Below are 16,699 nucleotides of genomic sequence, written 5' to 3'. Positions count from 1 at the left end.
GATGAGATAACACTAAACACCTATTAGTACAGCTAAAGTGAAAAACAATACTAAGTGTTGGTGAGAATGCAGAGCAACTGGAACTCTCACACAATGATGGTGGGAATGGAAAGTTGCACAACTACTCTAGTGGTGATTGGTAGTTTCCTCATTAGTTACATATACACTTACCATATGAAGCACTTCTCCCACCCCTAGCTGTTTTCTCGAGGGAATAAAAGAATTTGTGTGCACAGAAACACTTTTACAAGAATATTTATAGTGGCTGTATTCAAAATTGCCCATAAGGAATAACTCAAATGTCCTTAAGTGGATACATGGATTAAACAAGTTGGCATATCCGTACAATGGAACAGGAGTCATCAGTGAAAACTAAAAAAACTATTCATGATGAAACATTTGATAGACCTCAATCAGAGACATGATGCTGAGTGAAAGATGTCAGTAACAAAATGGCTACATACTGTATGATTCCATTTATATGACATAATAAGATGAAAGTACAGTGATGGAGAACAGACCACTACTTGTTAGAGATAAGTGAGGGTGTAATTACAAAGGACAACACAATAGGTTTTTTTGAGGGGGAGGTGATGTTGATGTTCTAAATCCTGATAATGTGTGTAATATATATATGTAAATATATATGTAAATATATATTTGTAAATATATATTTGTAAATATATATGTAAATAAATATATATGTAAATATATATATTTGTATTGTTTCCCAGCAAGCATTAATACCCAAGAGAAATAAAAAGACATCTGCACAGAAAAACATACATGAATTTTCATAGCAGCATTCCTCCTGATACCCACAAAGTGTGAACAACCCAAATGTTTACTAACTGATGAATAAAATGTAATATACCCATACAATAGAATATCATTTGCCAATAAAAAGAAATGATATATGCTACAAAACATATCAACCTTGAAAAACATGCTAAGAGGGGTACCTGGGTGGCTCAGTCGGTTAAACTCTGACTCTTGATTGATTTCAGGTCAGGTTGTGATCTCACTGCCGTGGATTTGAGCCTCACATTGGGCTTTGCACTACCGACAGCATGGACCCAGAGGGTTCTGTCTCTCCCTGTCTCTGCCCCTCCCCCACTCACATATCCTCTCTCTCTCTCTCTCTCTCAAAATAAATACTTTTTTTAAATGTTAAAAAAAGAAAAACATACAAAGAAATTATTGACAAAAGATGTATGGTTTCATTTCTGTAAAATGACTATGAAACACAAATTGATAGAGAAAGAAAGATTTGTGGATGCTTAGATGTTGAGGCAGGAAGAAAATAAGGTTTGGACAGCCAAGGTACTTGCAGAGCAATGCAAAGGTTCTAAAATGTAATGATTGCACCACGGTGTGAACATATTAAAAAACATGGAATTGAGTAGTTTTAAAAGAGTAAATTGGTGAGCACAAGCCCTGCTTCAGGTGAACACAAGCCCCATTTTGGGTGAGCCCTGTTTCTCTGGCTCCCTCTCCCTGTCCCTTGTGGGATTCTCTCTCTCTCTCTCTCTCTCTCTCTCTCTCTCTCTGCTCCTCACTCACTTGCCCCCTTTAAATAAATAAATAAGTAAATAAATACTGTCTAAAAAAAGATGAAAAAGAGTAAATTGTTGACATGTGAATCATATCTCAATACAGCTGTTGCAAAACACAAAAGATAAACTCGAGATAATAGCTACATCAGTAAAAGCATCAAAAATTTCATGTCTCTGAAGAACCTTGAGAAGGAAGATGTAATAACCATTAGCTGCCATTATATTTTTACCATTCAGTGCTAAAGCATAGTATAAAATCATTGTTCAAAAAGAGTATGATATGACTCTAAGTATATATTGCTGTCACAGAAGTCTAGAAACCAAAACAGGTGTAAATAGAGCAATTCACTGTTTAATAAAAGTGAAATTTCAAATTGTATGTCAAGGATAGTTTAGCAATAGATCATACTACAGTAAGCTATCTTTGGGACCCACTATCCCATACCACATACTAAGATAGATTCTTGGAGGAATAAACATTAAAATGTCATTAAAACTAATACACCTCAGAAGACAATGGAAAATCTGCATGTCGTCTAGAGTTTGAAGAGAATTTTTTAAGGCAAGGCAAAAAAGCCAGAGATTATTTCTTCAAAAAGACTCCTTTGGCTACACAGAAATGAAGTATTTTATAGAAAAAAATTAAAGAAAGCAAAACAGTTATGCATTGAAGAGATGCGTAAAACACACTTGATAACGCACATAAGCAATTCTTGGTAAATGTACTAATAAATCAGGATTTAAAAGGACCTTTATTAACTTCATAACGACCACCCACTGAAATCCACATCACGCAGGACAATGGTAGAAACTTTAGAACTGTTGCTGAATAACTAAACATGCCTGGTATTGGTGCTGTCCCACAACTTAGTATGGAAACCCTGGCTCGTATTATGGCATGATTTGAAAAATAAAAAATCGAAATAAAAATACAGCTGTATATAGAGGAATTTACTACATAACAAGAGGGGAATTTCGAATCAGTAGGTCAAGGATAGTTTATCAATAGATCATACTACAGTTGGCTGTATTTCTCAAGAGAAGGGAGAAATGGATCCACTATCCCACACTACTATCCTACGAAAATACATTCATAAAATATCACCGAACGTAAAACATTTTGAAGAAAATTATAAAATCTGTAAGTAATCTAGAGTTTGAAGAGAATTTTTAAGGCAAGGCGGGAAACCCAGAAATCACTTGTTAAAAAAGCGTCCTCTGGGACGACTCCTCCGCCCCCACCCCCAGCCTTGCCTTTCCGGCTTCTAAACACAGAACGGGCCTGGCTCCAGCCCCATTCGACTCCCTCGGGCCAGAACCCGCCCTCTGCCTTCGTGCTGGGCCAACTCCTGGGCCCTCAGCACCCCGCTTCCGGCCTTCAAAGTGTCGGGCGTGGCCGCAGCCCAAGCCCTGGAGCCCCGCCCCTTGCGGCGAGAGGCAGGAAGCGGAAGTGGCGTCACTGGCCCGCGGCGGTCTTTGTCCCGTGGCCTAGCGCCTTTCCGAACCTCTCCTCTTGGTCGTCTTGCGGTGCTTGGTGTCGTCGGTGAGGCCGCGTGCCAGGAAGGTTCGGATGCAAGGAGGGCGTTAAAGGACAGGTGTGGCCCGGCCTCCGAGGGGCCTCCTTAAAGAGGCCGGGTCCCCTCCGCTCGCCCCCTTCGCGGCCGCTGGCGCCCGCGTTGGGCCGGCCGAGAGGAGCGGTGAGGGCGCACCTGCGAAGTGTTTTCGGCCACGGTGCCTCCTTGTTCAAACTCCTCCTAAGTAACCGTTGTGACTCTTCTCCAGGAGGATGAGAATTTCCGCTGGGCAAGTCAGGTTGGCCCGGCCCTGCGGTGGTCACCGCCCTGTCGCTCCTGGCTGTCCCGGTGAGCCCTGGGGAAGCGTTGGTTCAAAGGGCCCTTCCTCTAGAATGCTCGTTTCTTGCGAGCATTTGGAATGTGTTTGCCGGTTCTTGTTGAGCGTCCCCTACAGGTAGAAAGAAAAGGGACTTGTTAGGTTCGAGGGTGTGCGTATTTCTGTAGATAAATACGAACATGTGTAAGCCACAAGTCATCCTTCCAGGTGAAAGTAGGAATGCTCAGCTGTCTTGTCCTCTGATCGTCCTGGGGCCCTGCCTCTCCCACAAACTATCAGAAGAAGGGCCTCCAGGAGAAAAAGACGTTATGGGCTTTAAAGCGCTGGTTCCAGAATGACCGAGTTTACCCTTAACAAGATGTGTGGACTAAGTGTGGTCTTTGCCCTCAGTTTTTGTGCTGTAAAATCTGAAGCTTTCAACAGAATTTGATCATCCAGCACAGTGAATGTTGGTTATAGTAGTTTCACCCATTTTGACCATTTTGCATGTTTGCTCTCTGCATAACAATACATTTTATGGGAACTGTTTGAGAGTGTAAGTTGAAAATGAAATGCATACATGATACTTGACTTTTAAATACTTGGTAATGTATCTTGTAAAAGACGTTATCCTGCTAAAACCACAGTTCTTTCTTTGACCCAGGAAGATTGAAAATGAAAATGCCTCTTAAATCTGCTCCGTGTAAAAGCTGAACTTCCCCTGGATCTAAGAGCCAGTCAGTTTATATATGATTATTTCAGTCTTTTAGTCTTTTTTTTTTTTAAGTGTGTTTATTTTGAGAGAGAACAAGTAGGGTAGGGGCAGAGAGAGTGAGGGACAGAGGATCCTAAGTGGGCTCCGTGCCGATTGTAGAAAGCCCAGTGTGGGGCGTGAACTCACAAACCGTGAGATCATGACCTGAGCCAAAGTTGGAGAGGCTTAACCGACTGAGCCACCCAGGCCCCCCTTTTAATCTTTTTTAACCTACTGTATTCCTTTTTGTTTGTGCATTACATTGGCTTTTTATGAGTCTTATGTGTTCTTTTAGAAAGTCACACATTTTGAAAATTCTGATTTTATTTTTCACAATATTTTTAGATGTTTCCTCCATTTCTTGTATTTTCTGTCAACTGGTAATTGGTCCAGAACAGAGGGTGGCAAACTTTTTGTCTGGAAAGGTCCAGAAAGTAATTACTTGATGGTCTGCAGGCCATAAGGTATCAGAATTACTCAGCTCTGCCTTTGTAGTTTTCAGGCAGTAATAGATCTGAGTCAACAAATGGGGATAGATGTTCCAAGAAAACTATTTAGCAATCAGCCTTGTGACCAACGTGTGCCAGTTCCTGATGTAGAGGCTTCAAACATCGTTTCCAAATATCCTATAGGTGATGTTGTGTACATCAAATTGCATTCCATCAGGAAGACTTGAATTTATACCATTCCTCAGATGCCCAGTTTGATTGCCTGCTTAAGTTAGTGATCACCAGAGCTCTCTGTTTTCAAGATAGACGTTTCCTGGGGCGCCTGGGTGGCGCAGTCGGTTAAGCGTCCGACTTCAGCCAGGTCACGATCTCGCGGTCCGTGAGTTCGAGCCCCGCGTCAGGCTCTGGGCTGATGGCTCAGAGCCTGGAGCCTGTTTCCGATTCTGTGTCTCCCTCTCTCTCTGCCCCTCCCCTGTTCATGCTCTGTCTCTCTCTGTCCCAAAAATAAATAAATGTTGAAAAAAAAAATTAAAAAAAAAAAAAAGACGTTTCCTTTGGAATAACAAAAGTCACATGGGGCGCCTGGGTGGCGCAGTCGGTTAAGCGTCCGACTTCAACCAGGTCACGATCTCACGGTCTGTGAGTTCGAGCCCCGCGTCGGGCTCTGGGCTGATGGCTCAGAGCCTGGAGCCTGTTTCCGATTCTGTGTCTCCCTCTCTCTCTGCCCCTCCCCCGTTCATGCTCTGTCTCTCTCTGTCCCCAAAATAAATAAACGTTGAAAAAAAAATTAAAAAAAAAGAATATTGTGTCCGTTTTTATCTGAGTACTCAAATGCCTTTGCGGAAGTACAGTGTTTTGCTTTATGTTACAGTGTGTGCAAACATTTTATGTGAGACTTAAGTGGTTTTTATGGTGTAACTCTATTTTTGTCTTCCTTTTCTTTGTACTGTACTGTAACATTTTTGGTAGTTATAGAAATTGTCTCACATCCCACAAGGGGTCATTGAGTTCCTTTAATAAACTAGACTGTGTTCTTGGGACAGGGAAGTAATGGCCATCAAAACATAGTACTGCCACCATACAGCTTCTAGTCTATCTGAGAGTACAGACTTCAAGTGAATACTGGCAAGTTTGTGACAGGTAAGAATGCACAATATGAGGTGGTAATACCTATTGGGAGGGATTGATACAGATTATATATGTGTGTGTGGATATATTTATATATTTTTTAATGTTTATTTTTGAGAAAGACACCACGAGTGGGGGCAGGGGCAGAGAGAGAAGAGGACAGAGGATCTGAAGCAGTGTCTGCACCAACAGCAGTGAGCCCCAAACTCATGAACCTTGGGATCATGACCTGAGCCAAAGTTGGACGCTTAACCGACTGAGCCACCGAGGCGTCCTGGGAGGGACTGATATTTAACTTCTGAAGGGAAGCAGAGCAGGATTTACCTAGGCAGATTTTGAATGGGGGTGAGGATTTGTAGGGTGGGTAAGAAGGATGTCAGGTGAAGGGAACTTCATGAGCAAAATAGAGCTTAGTGTATTTCTTGAACTGATGGAAGAGTGTTGGGAGAAGGTGAACAGACAGCGAGTGGTGAGAGATGGAGTAGAGGACAAGGGCAGGACCAGGGGAAAGAGTAAGGCAGTCTAGCCAGTATTCTAAGGCCATCGACACTTCTGAAGTGCCTAAGCAGGGGAATGATTTGAATCCATTTACAACATAGAATTCACTAACTCCCACTTTGGGCATGGATAAGAGTGAGGGTATGGAGTCAGGATAGAATTTTAGGATGCATAAGTTTTATCTTTATTTATTTATTATTAAAGAAATACTCTTTTTAATGTTTATTTTGAGAGAGAGGGAGGGAGGAGCAGAGAGATCTAGTTTAAAGGGTTCAAGGGGCACCTGAGTGGTTCAGTCGGTTGAGCATCTGACTTCGGTTCAGGTCATGATCTTGCAGTTGACGAGTTTGAGCCCCACGTCGCGCTGTGTGCTGACAGCTCAGAGCCTGGAGCCCGCTTCAGATTCTGTGTCTCCCTCTCTCTCTGCCCCTCCCCCGCTCATGCTCTGTCTCTCTCTGTCTCAAAAATAAACATTAGAAAAAAAATTTAAAGATTGTTATTGATCCTTCTCGAAATGTTTGTTAGAATTCACCAGGGAGCCAGTTGATCCTGCTCTTCTGATTTTTGGGAGTTTTTTTAATTACTTGTTGATGCAAAAATGAACAAAGCTTCTAGAATTTCTAAATAAAAAAATCTTTTTAAAAAAGGAAGAGAGTTTTATTCCCGATGCCTGGGATACACAGTCTTCACCAAAGCATGGTAGCTCCAGTAAAGGAACATTTAGTGTAGGGTTGTATAAATCTTTTACATAAAAGGTTGCAAATTATTAGACAAAGGACATTTCAGAAAGCTGCAGACCTTACTGTAAGACTCTAGTATACGCAGGGCCATCTGACTTTAATCTTATAGGAACCAGGGAACTTTCTTCTTTTTTCTTATCTTTCGTGTTTGGAATGTTTGGTTTTCTTTTTTTTTTTTTCAATTTACATCCAAGTAGTTAGCATATGGTGCATTAATGATTTCACAAGTAGATTCCTTAATGCCCCTTACCCATTTAGCCCATGCCCCCTCCCACAACCCCTCCAGGAACCTTCTGTTCTCCATATTTAAGAGTCTCTTATGTTTTGTTCCCGTCCCTGTTTTTATATTATTTTTGTTTCCCTTCCCTTAGGTTCATCTGTTCTGTGTCTTAAAGTCCTCATATGAGTGAGGTCATATGATATTTGTCTTTCTCTGACTGACTAATTTCACTTAGCATAATCCCCTCCAGTTCCGTCCACATAGTTGCAAATGGCAAGATTTCATTCTTTTTGATTGCCGAGTAATACTCCATTGTATATATATATATCTCACATCTTCTTTATCCATTCATCCGTTGATGGACATTTGGGTTCTTTCCATACTTTGGCTATTGTTGATAGTGCTGCTATAAACATGGGGGTGCATGTGCCCCTTCGAAACAGCACACCTGTATCCCTTGTAAATGCCTAGTAGTGCAATTGGTGGGTCATAGGGTAGTTCTATTTTTAGTTTTTTGAGGAACCTCCAGACTGTTTTCCAGAGTGGCTGCACCAGTTTGCATTCCCACCAGCAGTGCAAAAGAGATCCTCTTTCTCTGCATCTTGCCAACATCTTTTGTTGCCCGAGTTGTTAATGTTAGCCATTCTGACAGGTGTGAGGTGGTATCTCATTGTGGTTTTGATCTGTATTTCCCTGATGATGATTGATGTTGAGCATTTTTTCAACCAATGTGTCGGTTGGCCATCTGGATGTCATCTTTGGAGAAGTGTCTCTTCATGTCTTTCGCCCATTTCTTCACTGGATTATTTGCTTTTTGGGTGTTGAGTTTGATAAGTTCTTTATGGATTTTGGATACTGACCCTTTATCTGATATATCATTTGCAAATATCTTCTCCCATTCTGTCGGTTGCCTTTTAGTTTTGCTGACTGTTTCCTTCACTGTGCAGAAGCTTTTGATTTTGATGAGGTCCCAGTAGTTCATTTTTGCTTTTGTTGCCCTTGCCTCCAGAGACGTGTTGACTAAGAAGTTGCTGTGGCCAAGATCAAAGAGGTTTTTGCCTGCTTTCTCCTTGAGAATTTGGGTGCATCAACTTTTAAGAGCAGTAGGTACAAAGCAGTAATCCGAATGGTTTGGCATACTAAGATCTCTCATTATGTGTCATTTCCATTTGATGATAGAATGCTACTGCCTGTGCCCAATCTCATAAGATAGGCACGCCAGACAATACCCAGTTCATGATGGGACACTAAATCCACTTGGTCACTTGATGTCTCATGGTTACTTATTTAGTCTCTACCATGTATTTATTAGTGGTAAGCCATAAGTTGTTCCTGAAAAGAGTAGGTATATGTAGAAGAGGTCATAGATTTGCTCCAACCTACAAGACTATGCCACGAATCTCCTTCTCGTGGTTGCTAGAGACTACCAACAACTTCCTGTTTACTGTGGACAATTCAAGTGCCTTGGGAAATGATGGCTCACAGGGATTAAGTGCTTGAGAAGTTTGCACTGCTGCCAGAACTTGCTGCAGAATGCTCTTACTCTGGTCACACTTAAATCTGGAGGCCTTATAGGTGACTCTGTAGATGTATTAAAGTACATTCAAATGTGGTATATGTTACCTCTAATCAAGAAGTTGTGTCAGGGGCACCTGGGTGGCTCAGTCGGTTAAGCGTCTGATTTCGGCTCAGATTATGATCTCAGTTTGTGCATTCGAGCCCCACCTTGGGCTCCACACTGACAGTGTGGAGCCTGCTTGAGATTCTCTCTCTCTCTCCCTCTCTCTGCCCCTCCCCAACTCATGCTTTCTCTGTCTCTCAAAATAAATAAAAATAAGTTCTCTGTCAAATAGTATGCCTTTTGGTGGGGGGAGCAGAAGGCATTACGTACAGTAACTTGGACCAATTCCTCATGGGGCTGTCTTGACATACCTGCCCCTGAACTTGGTTGAGTTGGTATACCACTCCTTTGTGCATGTTTTATAAAGAAGTGTAAAGTATCTGCTACTTTCATTGGGTCCAATCCCCGTAATGTCCACATGGTGGACCATGTGTTGTGTTGTGGAAAGTCAAGACCTTTGAGGACTGTGTTTTGGCAGGTACAGGAGAATGGACACAGCCCTGGGCCAGTGCTGTGGAGGTACACTCTCGGTCTTGCCAGGTAAAAACCAGATGCTTCCAGTTATTTTATGAAATTCGTATGGAGAAAAGGGCGTTACCTACATCAGTAGCTGCATTCCAGATCGAGAGTTGGTGCTCGTTTGTTCCAGTAATGATACTACATTTAGAATCAGCATTACTAATCTTGTTTCCCAATACCTTTGAGGAAAGGGTGGCTTCTGGGCCTTCAGCATAGATTGACGAAGGCGGTCTGTGCAGGCCACACATGATATATACAGGCAACATTGCTCTCTCTAGGATTGGCTCCTTCATGTTACGCCAGGGAAACTTTGCCTTATCGTCATCATTAACCATAGGTCAGCATGGAGTCCAAATTTCAACCATCCTACCAAAATAAGCTGTTAGAGCCATCCCCAAATTCATGAGCTAATATGTTGAATCCAAATTTTCTAGTATGTACACCCATGTCTTTGAAACAGCTCTGTCTTACATGATACTCTATCCTCCTTGGTCTAACACCCTAAAATCCATTTTCACACATGTTCCTCAAGATTTTTATGATACATATTAGTGGAGTTGGAGTTATTTTTGCAGCTATTGTCTTTACTGTATAGCTTATACCTGTCCCACGGGATTTTGTATTAATTGTGAATCTAGAGACATAGCAAGTGGTTGTGGTGGATCTTAAGAACAAGCATTTCCTTGCCGAGTATCTGCACCAAGTGAGATTATCAAAGCTTTGTCAAGTAGAAGAAGGCTAGTCTCCTCAGAAACTAAGGGACAAGCTACCTTCTTGACAAGAGAGGTTCAGTGTCTTGTGGCTTCCTAGTCATGCGTTTGATCTGGGTCCAAGTAGGTGTCCCCATTTCAAAGTTCACCTGTCATTTTTTTTCCTGACTAATACCTTCATTTTCACATCAAAAACTAGATGAGACTGACCTTAGCTGCTGTTGTACAAATACATTTGATAAATAATACAAAACATGGGTTCTCTGAAAAGATTCATAAAACAGACACATGTTAGGCACAGTGTGATTTGGAATTGCTCCTCTGCCAAGGCAAGAAGGAGGGAACAGACCTGATGGACTTGAGTGTTTCCCACCAAGACACTGTTGAGAGTACACAGTATTTGAAATGTATTCTGAGGGGTTTTTGGTCAAAACCTTGGCATTCTTCTTCTTACCTTTTTGTATCAAAGGTAGACCAACCAATGGTTCTCTTTTCTGTCTTTACCTTACCCAGAAACCAACAATGTAGTGTATGTGTGTGTGTTATAACCCTTTTTTCTTGCATGCTTGATTGATTTCCCATATCACTTATGAGGTGATATATCAATTATTAGTCTTTTCCCAAGGGAGTGTTGGATCTTTAAGGTCTAGTATACTTTCTGTGTACGGTGCTCATTTGTGCTCATTGCCGGGTACTGGGATGTGATTTCTTATTCATAGAAAGAATAAAGGAGTAAGTTCTGAGAGATGAGAGCTTAAAAGGAAGCCCAGAGCTTCAAGGTTCTGCAGCATCCATTAAGAAAAAAGTTTAAGTGTGTCAACCAAATAAAATATTTCATTTTTTTCTTTTCTTCATATGCCTAACAACAGTCTAGACCAGGGCTAATGCAAGTGTAATGTGTAGATCATATATAATTAAAATGTTTTCAGTGCCCACGATAAACAAAGTGAAAGAAGTGTCTTTTTTTTTTTTTAATGTTTGTTTATTTTTGAGAGAGAGAGCGACAGAGCACAAGTTGGGGAGGAGCAGAGAGAGAGAGAGGGAGACACAGAATCAGAAGCAGGCTCCAGGCTCTGAGCTGTCAGCGCAGAGCCCGATGTGGGGCTCGAACCCACAAACTGTGAGATTGTGACCTGAGCCGAAGTCGGTTGCTTAACCAACTGAGCCACCCAGGCACCCCAAAAGTGTCATTATTTCTAAGAATATATGTTATTTTACCAGATATATTCTTTTTTTTTTTTTTTCAACGTTTATTTATTTTTGGGACAGAGAGAGACAGAGCATGAACGGGCGAGGGGCAGAGAGAGAGGGAGACACAGAATCGGAAACAGGCTCCAGGCTCTGAGCCATCAGCCCAGAGCCCGATGCGGGGCTCGAACTCACGGACCGTGAGATCGTGACCTGGTTGAAGTCGGACGCTTAACTGACTGCGCCACCCAGGCGCCCCTATTCTTTTTTTTTTAAAGTTGTATTTATTTTGAGAGACCGTGCAAGCAGGGGAGGGACAGAGCAGAGGGGAAGGGGGACAGAGGATCCAAAGCAGGCTGTGTGCTGACAGCAGAGAGCCTAATACAGGGCTCAAACTCACAAACCATGAGATCGTGACCTGAGCTGTAGTCTGATGCTTAACCAACTGAGCTACCCAGGTGTCCGTTTACCAGATATATCCTAAATATCATTTCAGCATGTAACCAATATTTAGAATTTGAGGTATTTGACATTCTTTCCTTCAAATTCAGTCTTCAAAATTCATTGGACACTAAATTTGGTCAGATATACTTCTCTTTATATCTTACAAAATTTACCACTGAAAGACTGAATTAAAAATCCAAGTTATCTCAGGGTTGCCTGGGTGGCTCAGTTGGTTAACCGTCTGACTCCATTTCCACTCAGGTCAGGATCTCACGGTTTGTGAGATCGAGCCCTGCATCGGGCTCTGAGCTGACAGCAAAGAGCCTGCTTGGTACTCTCTCACTCCCTCTCTCTCTGCCCCTCCCCTGCTCACGCTTGCTCTCTCTTTCTCTCTCTCAGTTGATGTTACTGATACTGCTATAGGGCATACCATTTTTAGTGTGTTTCTCATATATCATCTACACAGAGCCAACGTATGACGATTGATGACTGATAACATTTACTGATTAATGGTAAATACAAAACACAACTCCAGATTACCCGGTGTCCATGGGGATGGCTGTCTGTACTTGTATTCATAAGATACCCTGAAATGGTCTTGGTGTCAGAGAAAGGAATGTTGGGTAAGTTATTCTGTCACCCTTACAGGATGGCAGCCATTGATTTGTCCTCTGGTAAGTCCTGTTGATACCCTTTGTTTTTAATAGACTCAGCTTTATTTTATTTTATTTTTTTTTAATTTTTTTTTCAACGTTTATTTATTTTTGGGACAGAGAGAGACAGAGCATGAACGGGGGAGGGGCAGAGAGAGAGGGAGACACAGAATCGGAAACAGGCTCCAGGCTCTGAGCCATCAGCCCAGAGCCCGACGCGGGGCTCGAACTCCCGGACCGCGAGATCGTGACCTGGCTGAAGTCAGACGCTTAATCGACTGCGCCATCCAGGCGCCCCTAGACTCAGCTTTAGATCACCCTTGCACGGTGGTCTGGGCCTGAGCAGTTATGCTGCTGGCCCTTTAAGGAGGAGTCAAAATGGGCCAACGACTGTGTTTTCTAAGTCGTCTTACTGATATGTGTACATTGGGAAGAGGTACTACATAACTTTTTTATTATATTGCTTTGGGCAGAAAATGAGTCCCATTTCTCGGGGCTTAAATTTCCTTCCCTGTCAAATTGACTTACTCTTTTCCTCACGGGCAGCATGATCACTATCCCCTTTTCAGTTCTAGGTGAGACGAGACCACGCTGGCATCCTATAGCAGTAGTCTGTGTTTGCGGGAGATTTCTTGAGAGTTTTGGGAATTTCACACTAGAATAGAAAGACTTCTAGGCAGGTAAATGCGAGAATTATGGTCCTCTCTGGGTATACGTGGCTTCTTTGTTTTCTTCTATGTTTTCTTTCTGCCTTCCTGAGGAAAAGATAAAAGTAGGAAGGATGGTGGCTGACTGGCTGAGAGATTGTTCTTGGCTAGGCAAAAAGTATGTCCTTGTACAAAAGGACATATCTGTATTCACCAGATGGACACATTTCCTCCCAGGTGGACCGATCTCCAGAGCTTCTTAAAGTCACTCAAAGACTGAGTGTCTATTGAATTTCCCCACAGAATAGAACCTTTCATATTGGTGGTACGGGAATACTCTGAAAATAATTTGAGCGTTTCAGTAAGTACTAACTAAACTTGACTCTCATGATGGTGACCTTTTTTATCTATCGTGTGCTCTCACAGATGATATGGAAGATGGAGGTGTGCTTTTCTCAAAGAATTGATCCATTCACGACCATTTATCAGGTGTCTACAGTGTGTTCGGGCATGTGCTGCATTAGAGGGAAATAAGAAAAGAGCTCCGAGTCCAGGGGTGGTGAGACAAGGTCATGTTTAAGAGTTTCCATTGAAGCCATGTGACTGGAGTGAGTATAGGTATTTAAAATATTTAGAACCATTGACCCTTGGAGTATGAGAGACCTTGAAACTCTGTATTACTGTTTCTCTCATCCTTGTTCCAGTGAACACTGATGATGTTCCTTGATCCAAGCCATTACATGTGCGGTTATTTAGGATTCAGTGACCTTTGGTGATGTCCCTGTGGACTTCACCTTGGAGGAATGGACTTTTCTGGACCCCTCTTAGAGAACCTTACGCAGAGATGCAGTACTGGATGGAGAACTCCCAGAACCTGAGTATGGTGGGTAAGGCTGCCATTATTCCTATAGCCTGCTGTTGAACAGATACATATTATTTCCTCATTGTGTTGCAGGATGGGTGATATCAGATCTGAACACAAGTGACACACAGTTGCTTCACTGATGTGTTCTAATCCAGTGTGAGTGCTGTCAAAATGTGGTCTTTGGACAGACGGCATCACCGTCTCTGTTAGAAATGGACATTCTCACATTCCACTGGCATCTGTTACAGTGGTGGCAAGTGGGACCCAGTCATCTGTTTTTGACAAATAGTCCACGTGATTCTGATGCACACTAAAATTTGGGAACCACTGGTTAATGGTTTCTCTATGAAAGTGAAAATCTCTTTGTTGCCCTTACTCTATTTCCTATCTCAATAAAAGTGTTAGTGCATTGTAAATGTGTGTATAAGCCTGAATGTGGGTTTCCAGGCTCAGAGGGAACCAGTCTTTTCAGGGTACAGAGTATATTTGCATTTTTTTAATTAAAATTGTTTTAAGTTTATTTATTTAAGTAATCTTTACACCCAACGTGGGGCTCGGACCTATGATCCGGAACTCAAGAGTTAACACATTCTTCCAACTGAGCCAGCCAGGTGCCCCTGTATTTGCATTTTTATCTCATTTGAAATAATTTTATTGCTGTCATGGGTAATAAAACACCTAATTCATAGGAAGGTTGGTTATCTCTTGCATGAGTCTCTCTTCCATTTTTATCTCATGGTTGGAACAAGAAGAGTTGAGGACAATGGAGAGAGGTATTCCTCAGGGTGAGTGTGAAGAACATCCCTCATCAATGAGAAGTTCAGTATGTTTGGAAATGTAACAAGAGGCTTCTTACGAGGTATAGTTGACATATGACATATTAGTTCCAGATACGACATAATGATCCAATATTTGTATATATTTTGAAATGACTAACACACTAAGTTTAGTTAAAATCTATCACCATATATAGCTACAAAGTTGTGTTGTTTTTTTTTTTTTGTGATGAGAACTTTTTTTTTTTTAATTTTTTTTCAACGTTTTTTATTTATTTTTGGGACAGAGAGAGGCAGAGCATGAACGGGGGAGGGGCAGAAAGAGAGGGAGACAGAGAATCGGAAATAGGCTCCAGGCTCCGAGCCATCAGCCCAGAGCCTGACGCGGGGCTCGAACTCACGACCGCGAGATCGTGACCTGGCTGAAGTCGGACGCTTAACCGACTGCGCCACCCAGGCGCCCCGAACTTTTTTTTTTTTAATATTAAGTTTAAAAAAAATTTTTTTAATGTCTATTTTTATTTTTGAGACAGCATGAACGGGGGAGGGTCAGAGAGAGGGAGACACAGAATCTGAAACAGGCTCCAGGCTCTGAGCTGTCAGCACAGAGCCCGATGCGGGGCTCGAACTCACAGACCACGAGATCATGACCTGAGCCAAAGTTGGCGGCTTAACCGACTGAGCCACCCAGGCGCCCCGTGATGAGAACTTTTAAGATTTACTCTTAGCAACTTTGAAATATAAAGTACAGAGGCGCCGGGGTGGCTCAGTCAGTTAAGCATCTGACTCTTCATTTCGGCTTGGGTCATGGTCTCACAGTTTGTGGGTTCAAGCCCCGCATCAGACTCTGCGCTGATGGCACAGAGCCCGCTTGGGATTCTCTCTCTCTCTACCTCTCTCCCACTCACTCTCTCAAAAGTAAATAAACTTAAAAAAAAGAAATATAAAATACAGTATTATTAACTATCATCACCATGCTGTATAGTCCATTCCCATGACATTTTATAACTAGAAGTTTATACCTTTTGACCCTTTCACCCATTTCACTCAACCCCCACCCCCTCCTCTGGCAACCACCGATCTGTTCTCTGGATGTTTGAACTTTGTTGTGGTTTTTTGTTTCGATTTTTTTGATTCCACATACCAGTGAGATGATATTTGTGTTTTTTTTTACTTATTTCACTTAGCATAAAACCTCAAAGACCATTCATATTGTAAATGGCAAGATTTCTTTCTTTTTATGAGTGAATAGTATTCCATTGTGTGTATATACCACATTTTCCTTATTTCTTCATCTGTTAGTGACTACTTAAGTTGTCCCCATATCTAATGCTGCAATGAACTTGAGGGTGCATGTATCTTTATCAGTTAGTGTTTTTGATTTATTTGGATAAATTCCCAGAAGTTGAATTGTTGGGTCATATGAGAATTCTTTTTTTTTTTTTTAATGTTTATTTTTGAGAGAGAGAATACAAGCACGGGAGGGGCTGAGAGAGAGAGAGAGAGAAGGGGACAGAGAATCTGGAGCGGGCTCTACACTGGCAGCGGTGAACCCAACATGGGGCTCGAAATCACAAACCACGAGATCATGACCTGAGTTGAAGTCAGCTGCTCAACCCACTGAGCCACCCAGTTGCCCCAATGATCGTTCGATCATTCGTTCTTTCTATCTATCTATCTATCTATCAACATGTAGAATCATCACACAAGTCTGTTCACTTTATGAAAATTAATCATGGTATATACATTTAAGAGTTTTTGTAGTTTCCTTTATTATTTACTTTACATCCAAGTTAGTTAGCATATGGTGCAATAATGATTTCAGGAGTAGATTCCTTAATGCCCCTTACCCATTTAGCCCATGCTCCCTCCCTGTTTTTATATTATTTTTGCTTCCCTTCTCTTATGTTCATCTGTTTTGTATCTTAAAGTCCTCATATGAGTGAAGTCATATGATTTTTGTCTTTCTCTAATTTCACTTAGCATAATACCCTCTAGTTCCATCCACTTAGTTACAAATGGAATGATAGTTCTATTTAAATTGTTCGAGGCCATATGGTATAAGTAGGTTTAAACCTGTCCTGAGTTGATGGATGCTCCA

General features: G+C 41.8%; 1 long non-coding RNA gene across 3 annotated transcripts; it reads left to right on the top strand.

Annotated features, from left to right (window-relative positions):
• Positions 1 to 3,012: 3,012 nt before the first annotated feature.
• LOC147583787 (uncharacterized) lies at positions 3,013 to 14,453 on the top strand. 3 transcript variants are annotated; one of them, XR_015242231.1, is made up of 4 exons: positions 3,013 to 3,418; positions 12,124 to 12,280; positions 13,384 to 13,565; positions 13,662 to 14,453. It is a non-coding gene; the product is annotated as an uncharacterized LOC147583787 (long non-coding RNA). The 3 variants fall into 3 exon arrangements; XR_015242230.1 differs by having other exon boundaries at positions 3,013 to 3,253; positions 3,339 to 3,418; positions 13,384 to 14,451; XR_015242229.1 differs by having other exon boundaries at positions 13,384 to 14,451.
• Positions 14,454 to 16,699: the final 2,246 nt, after the last annotated feature.

Source organism: Puma concolor, chromosome A2, assembly GCF_028749965.1.
Source record: "Puma concolor isolate L17-30 chromosome A2, mPumCon1.1.hap2, whole genome shotgun sequence".
Lineage (NCBI taxonomy): Eukaryota > Metazoa > Chordata > Mammalia > Carnivora > Felidae > Puma > Puma concolor.
This window is presented reverse-complemented; position numbering and strand designations above follow the sequence as displayed.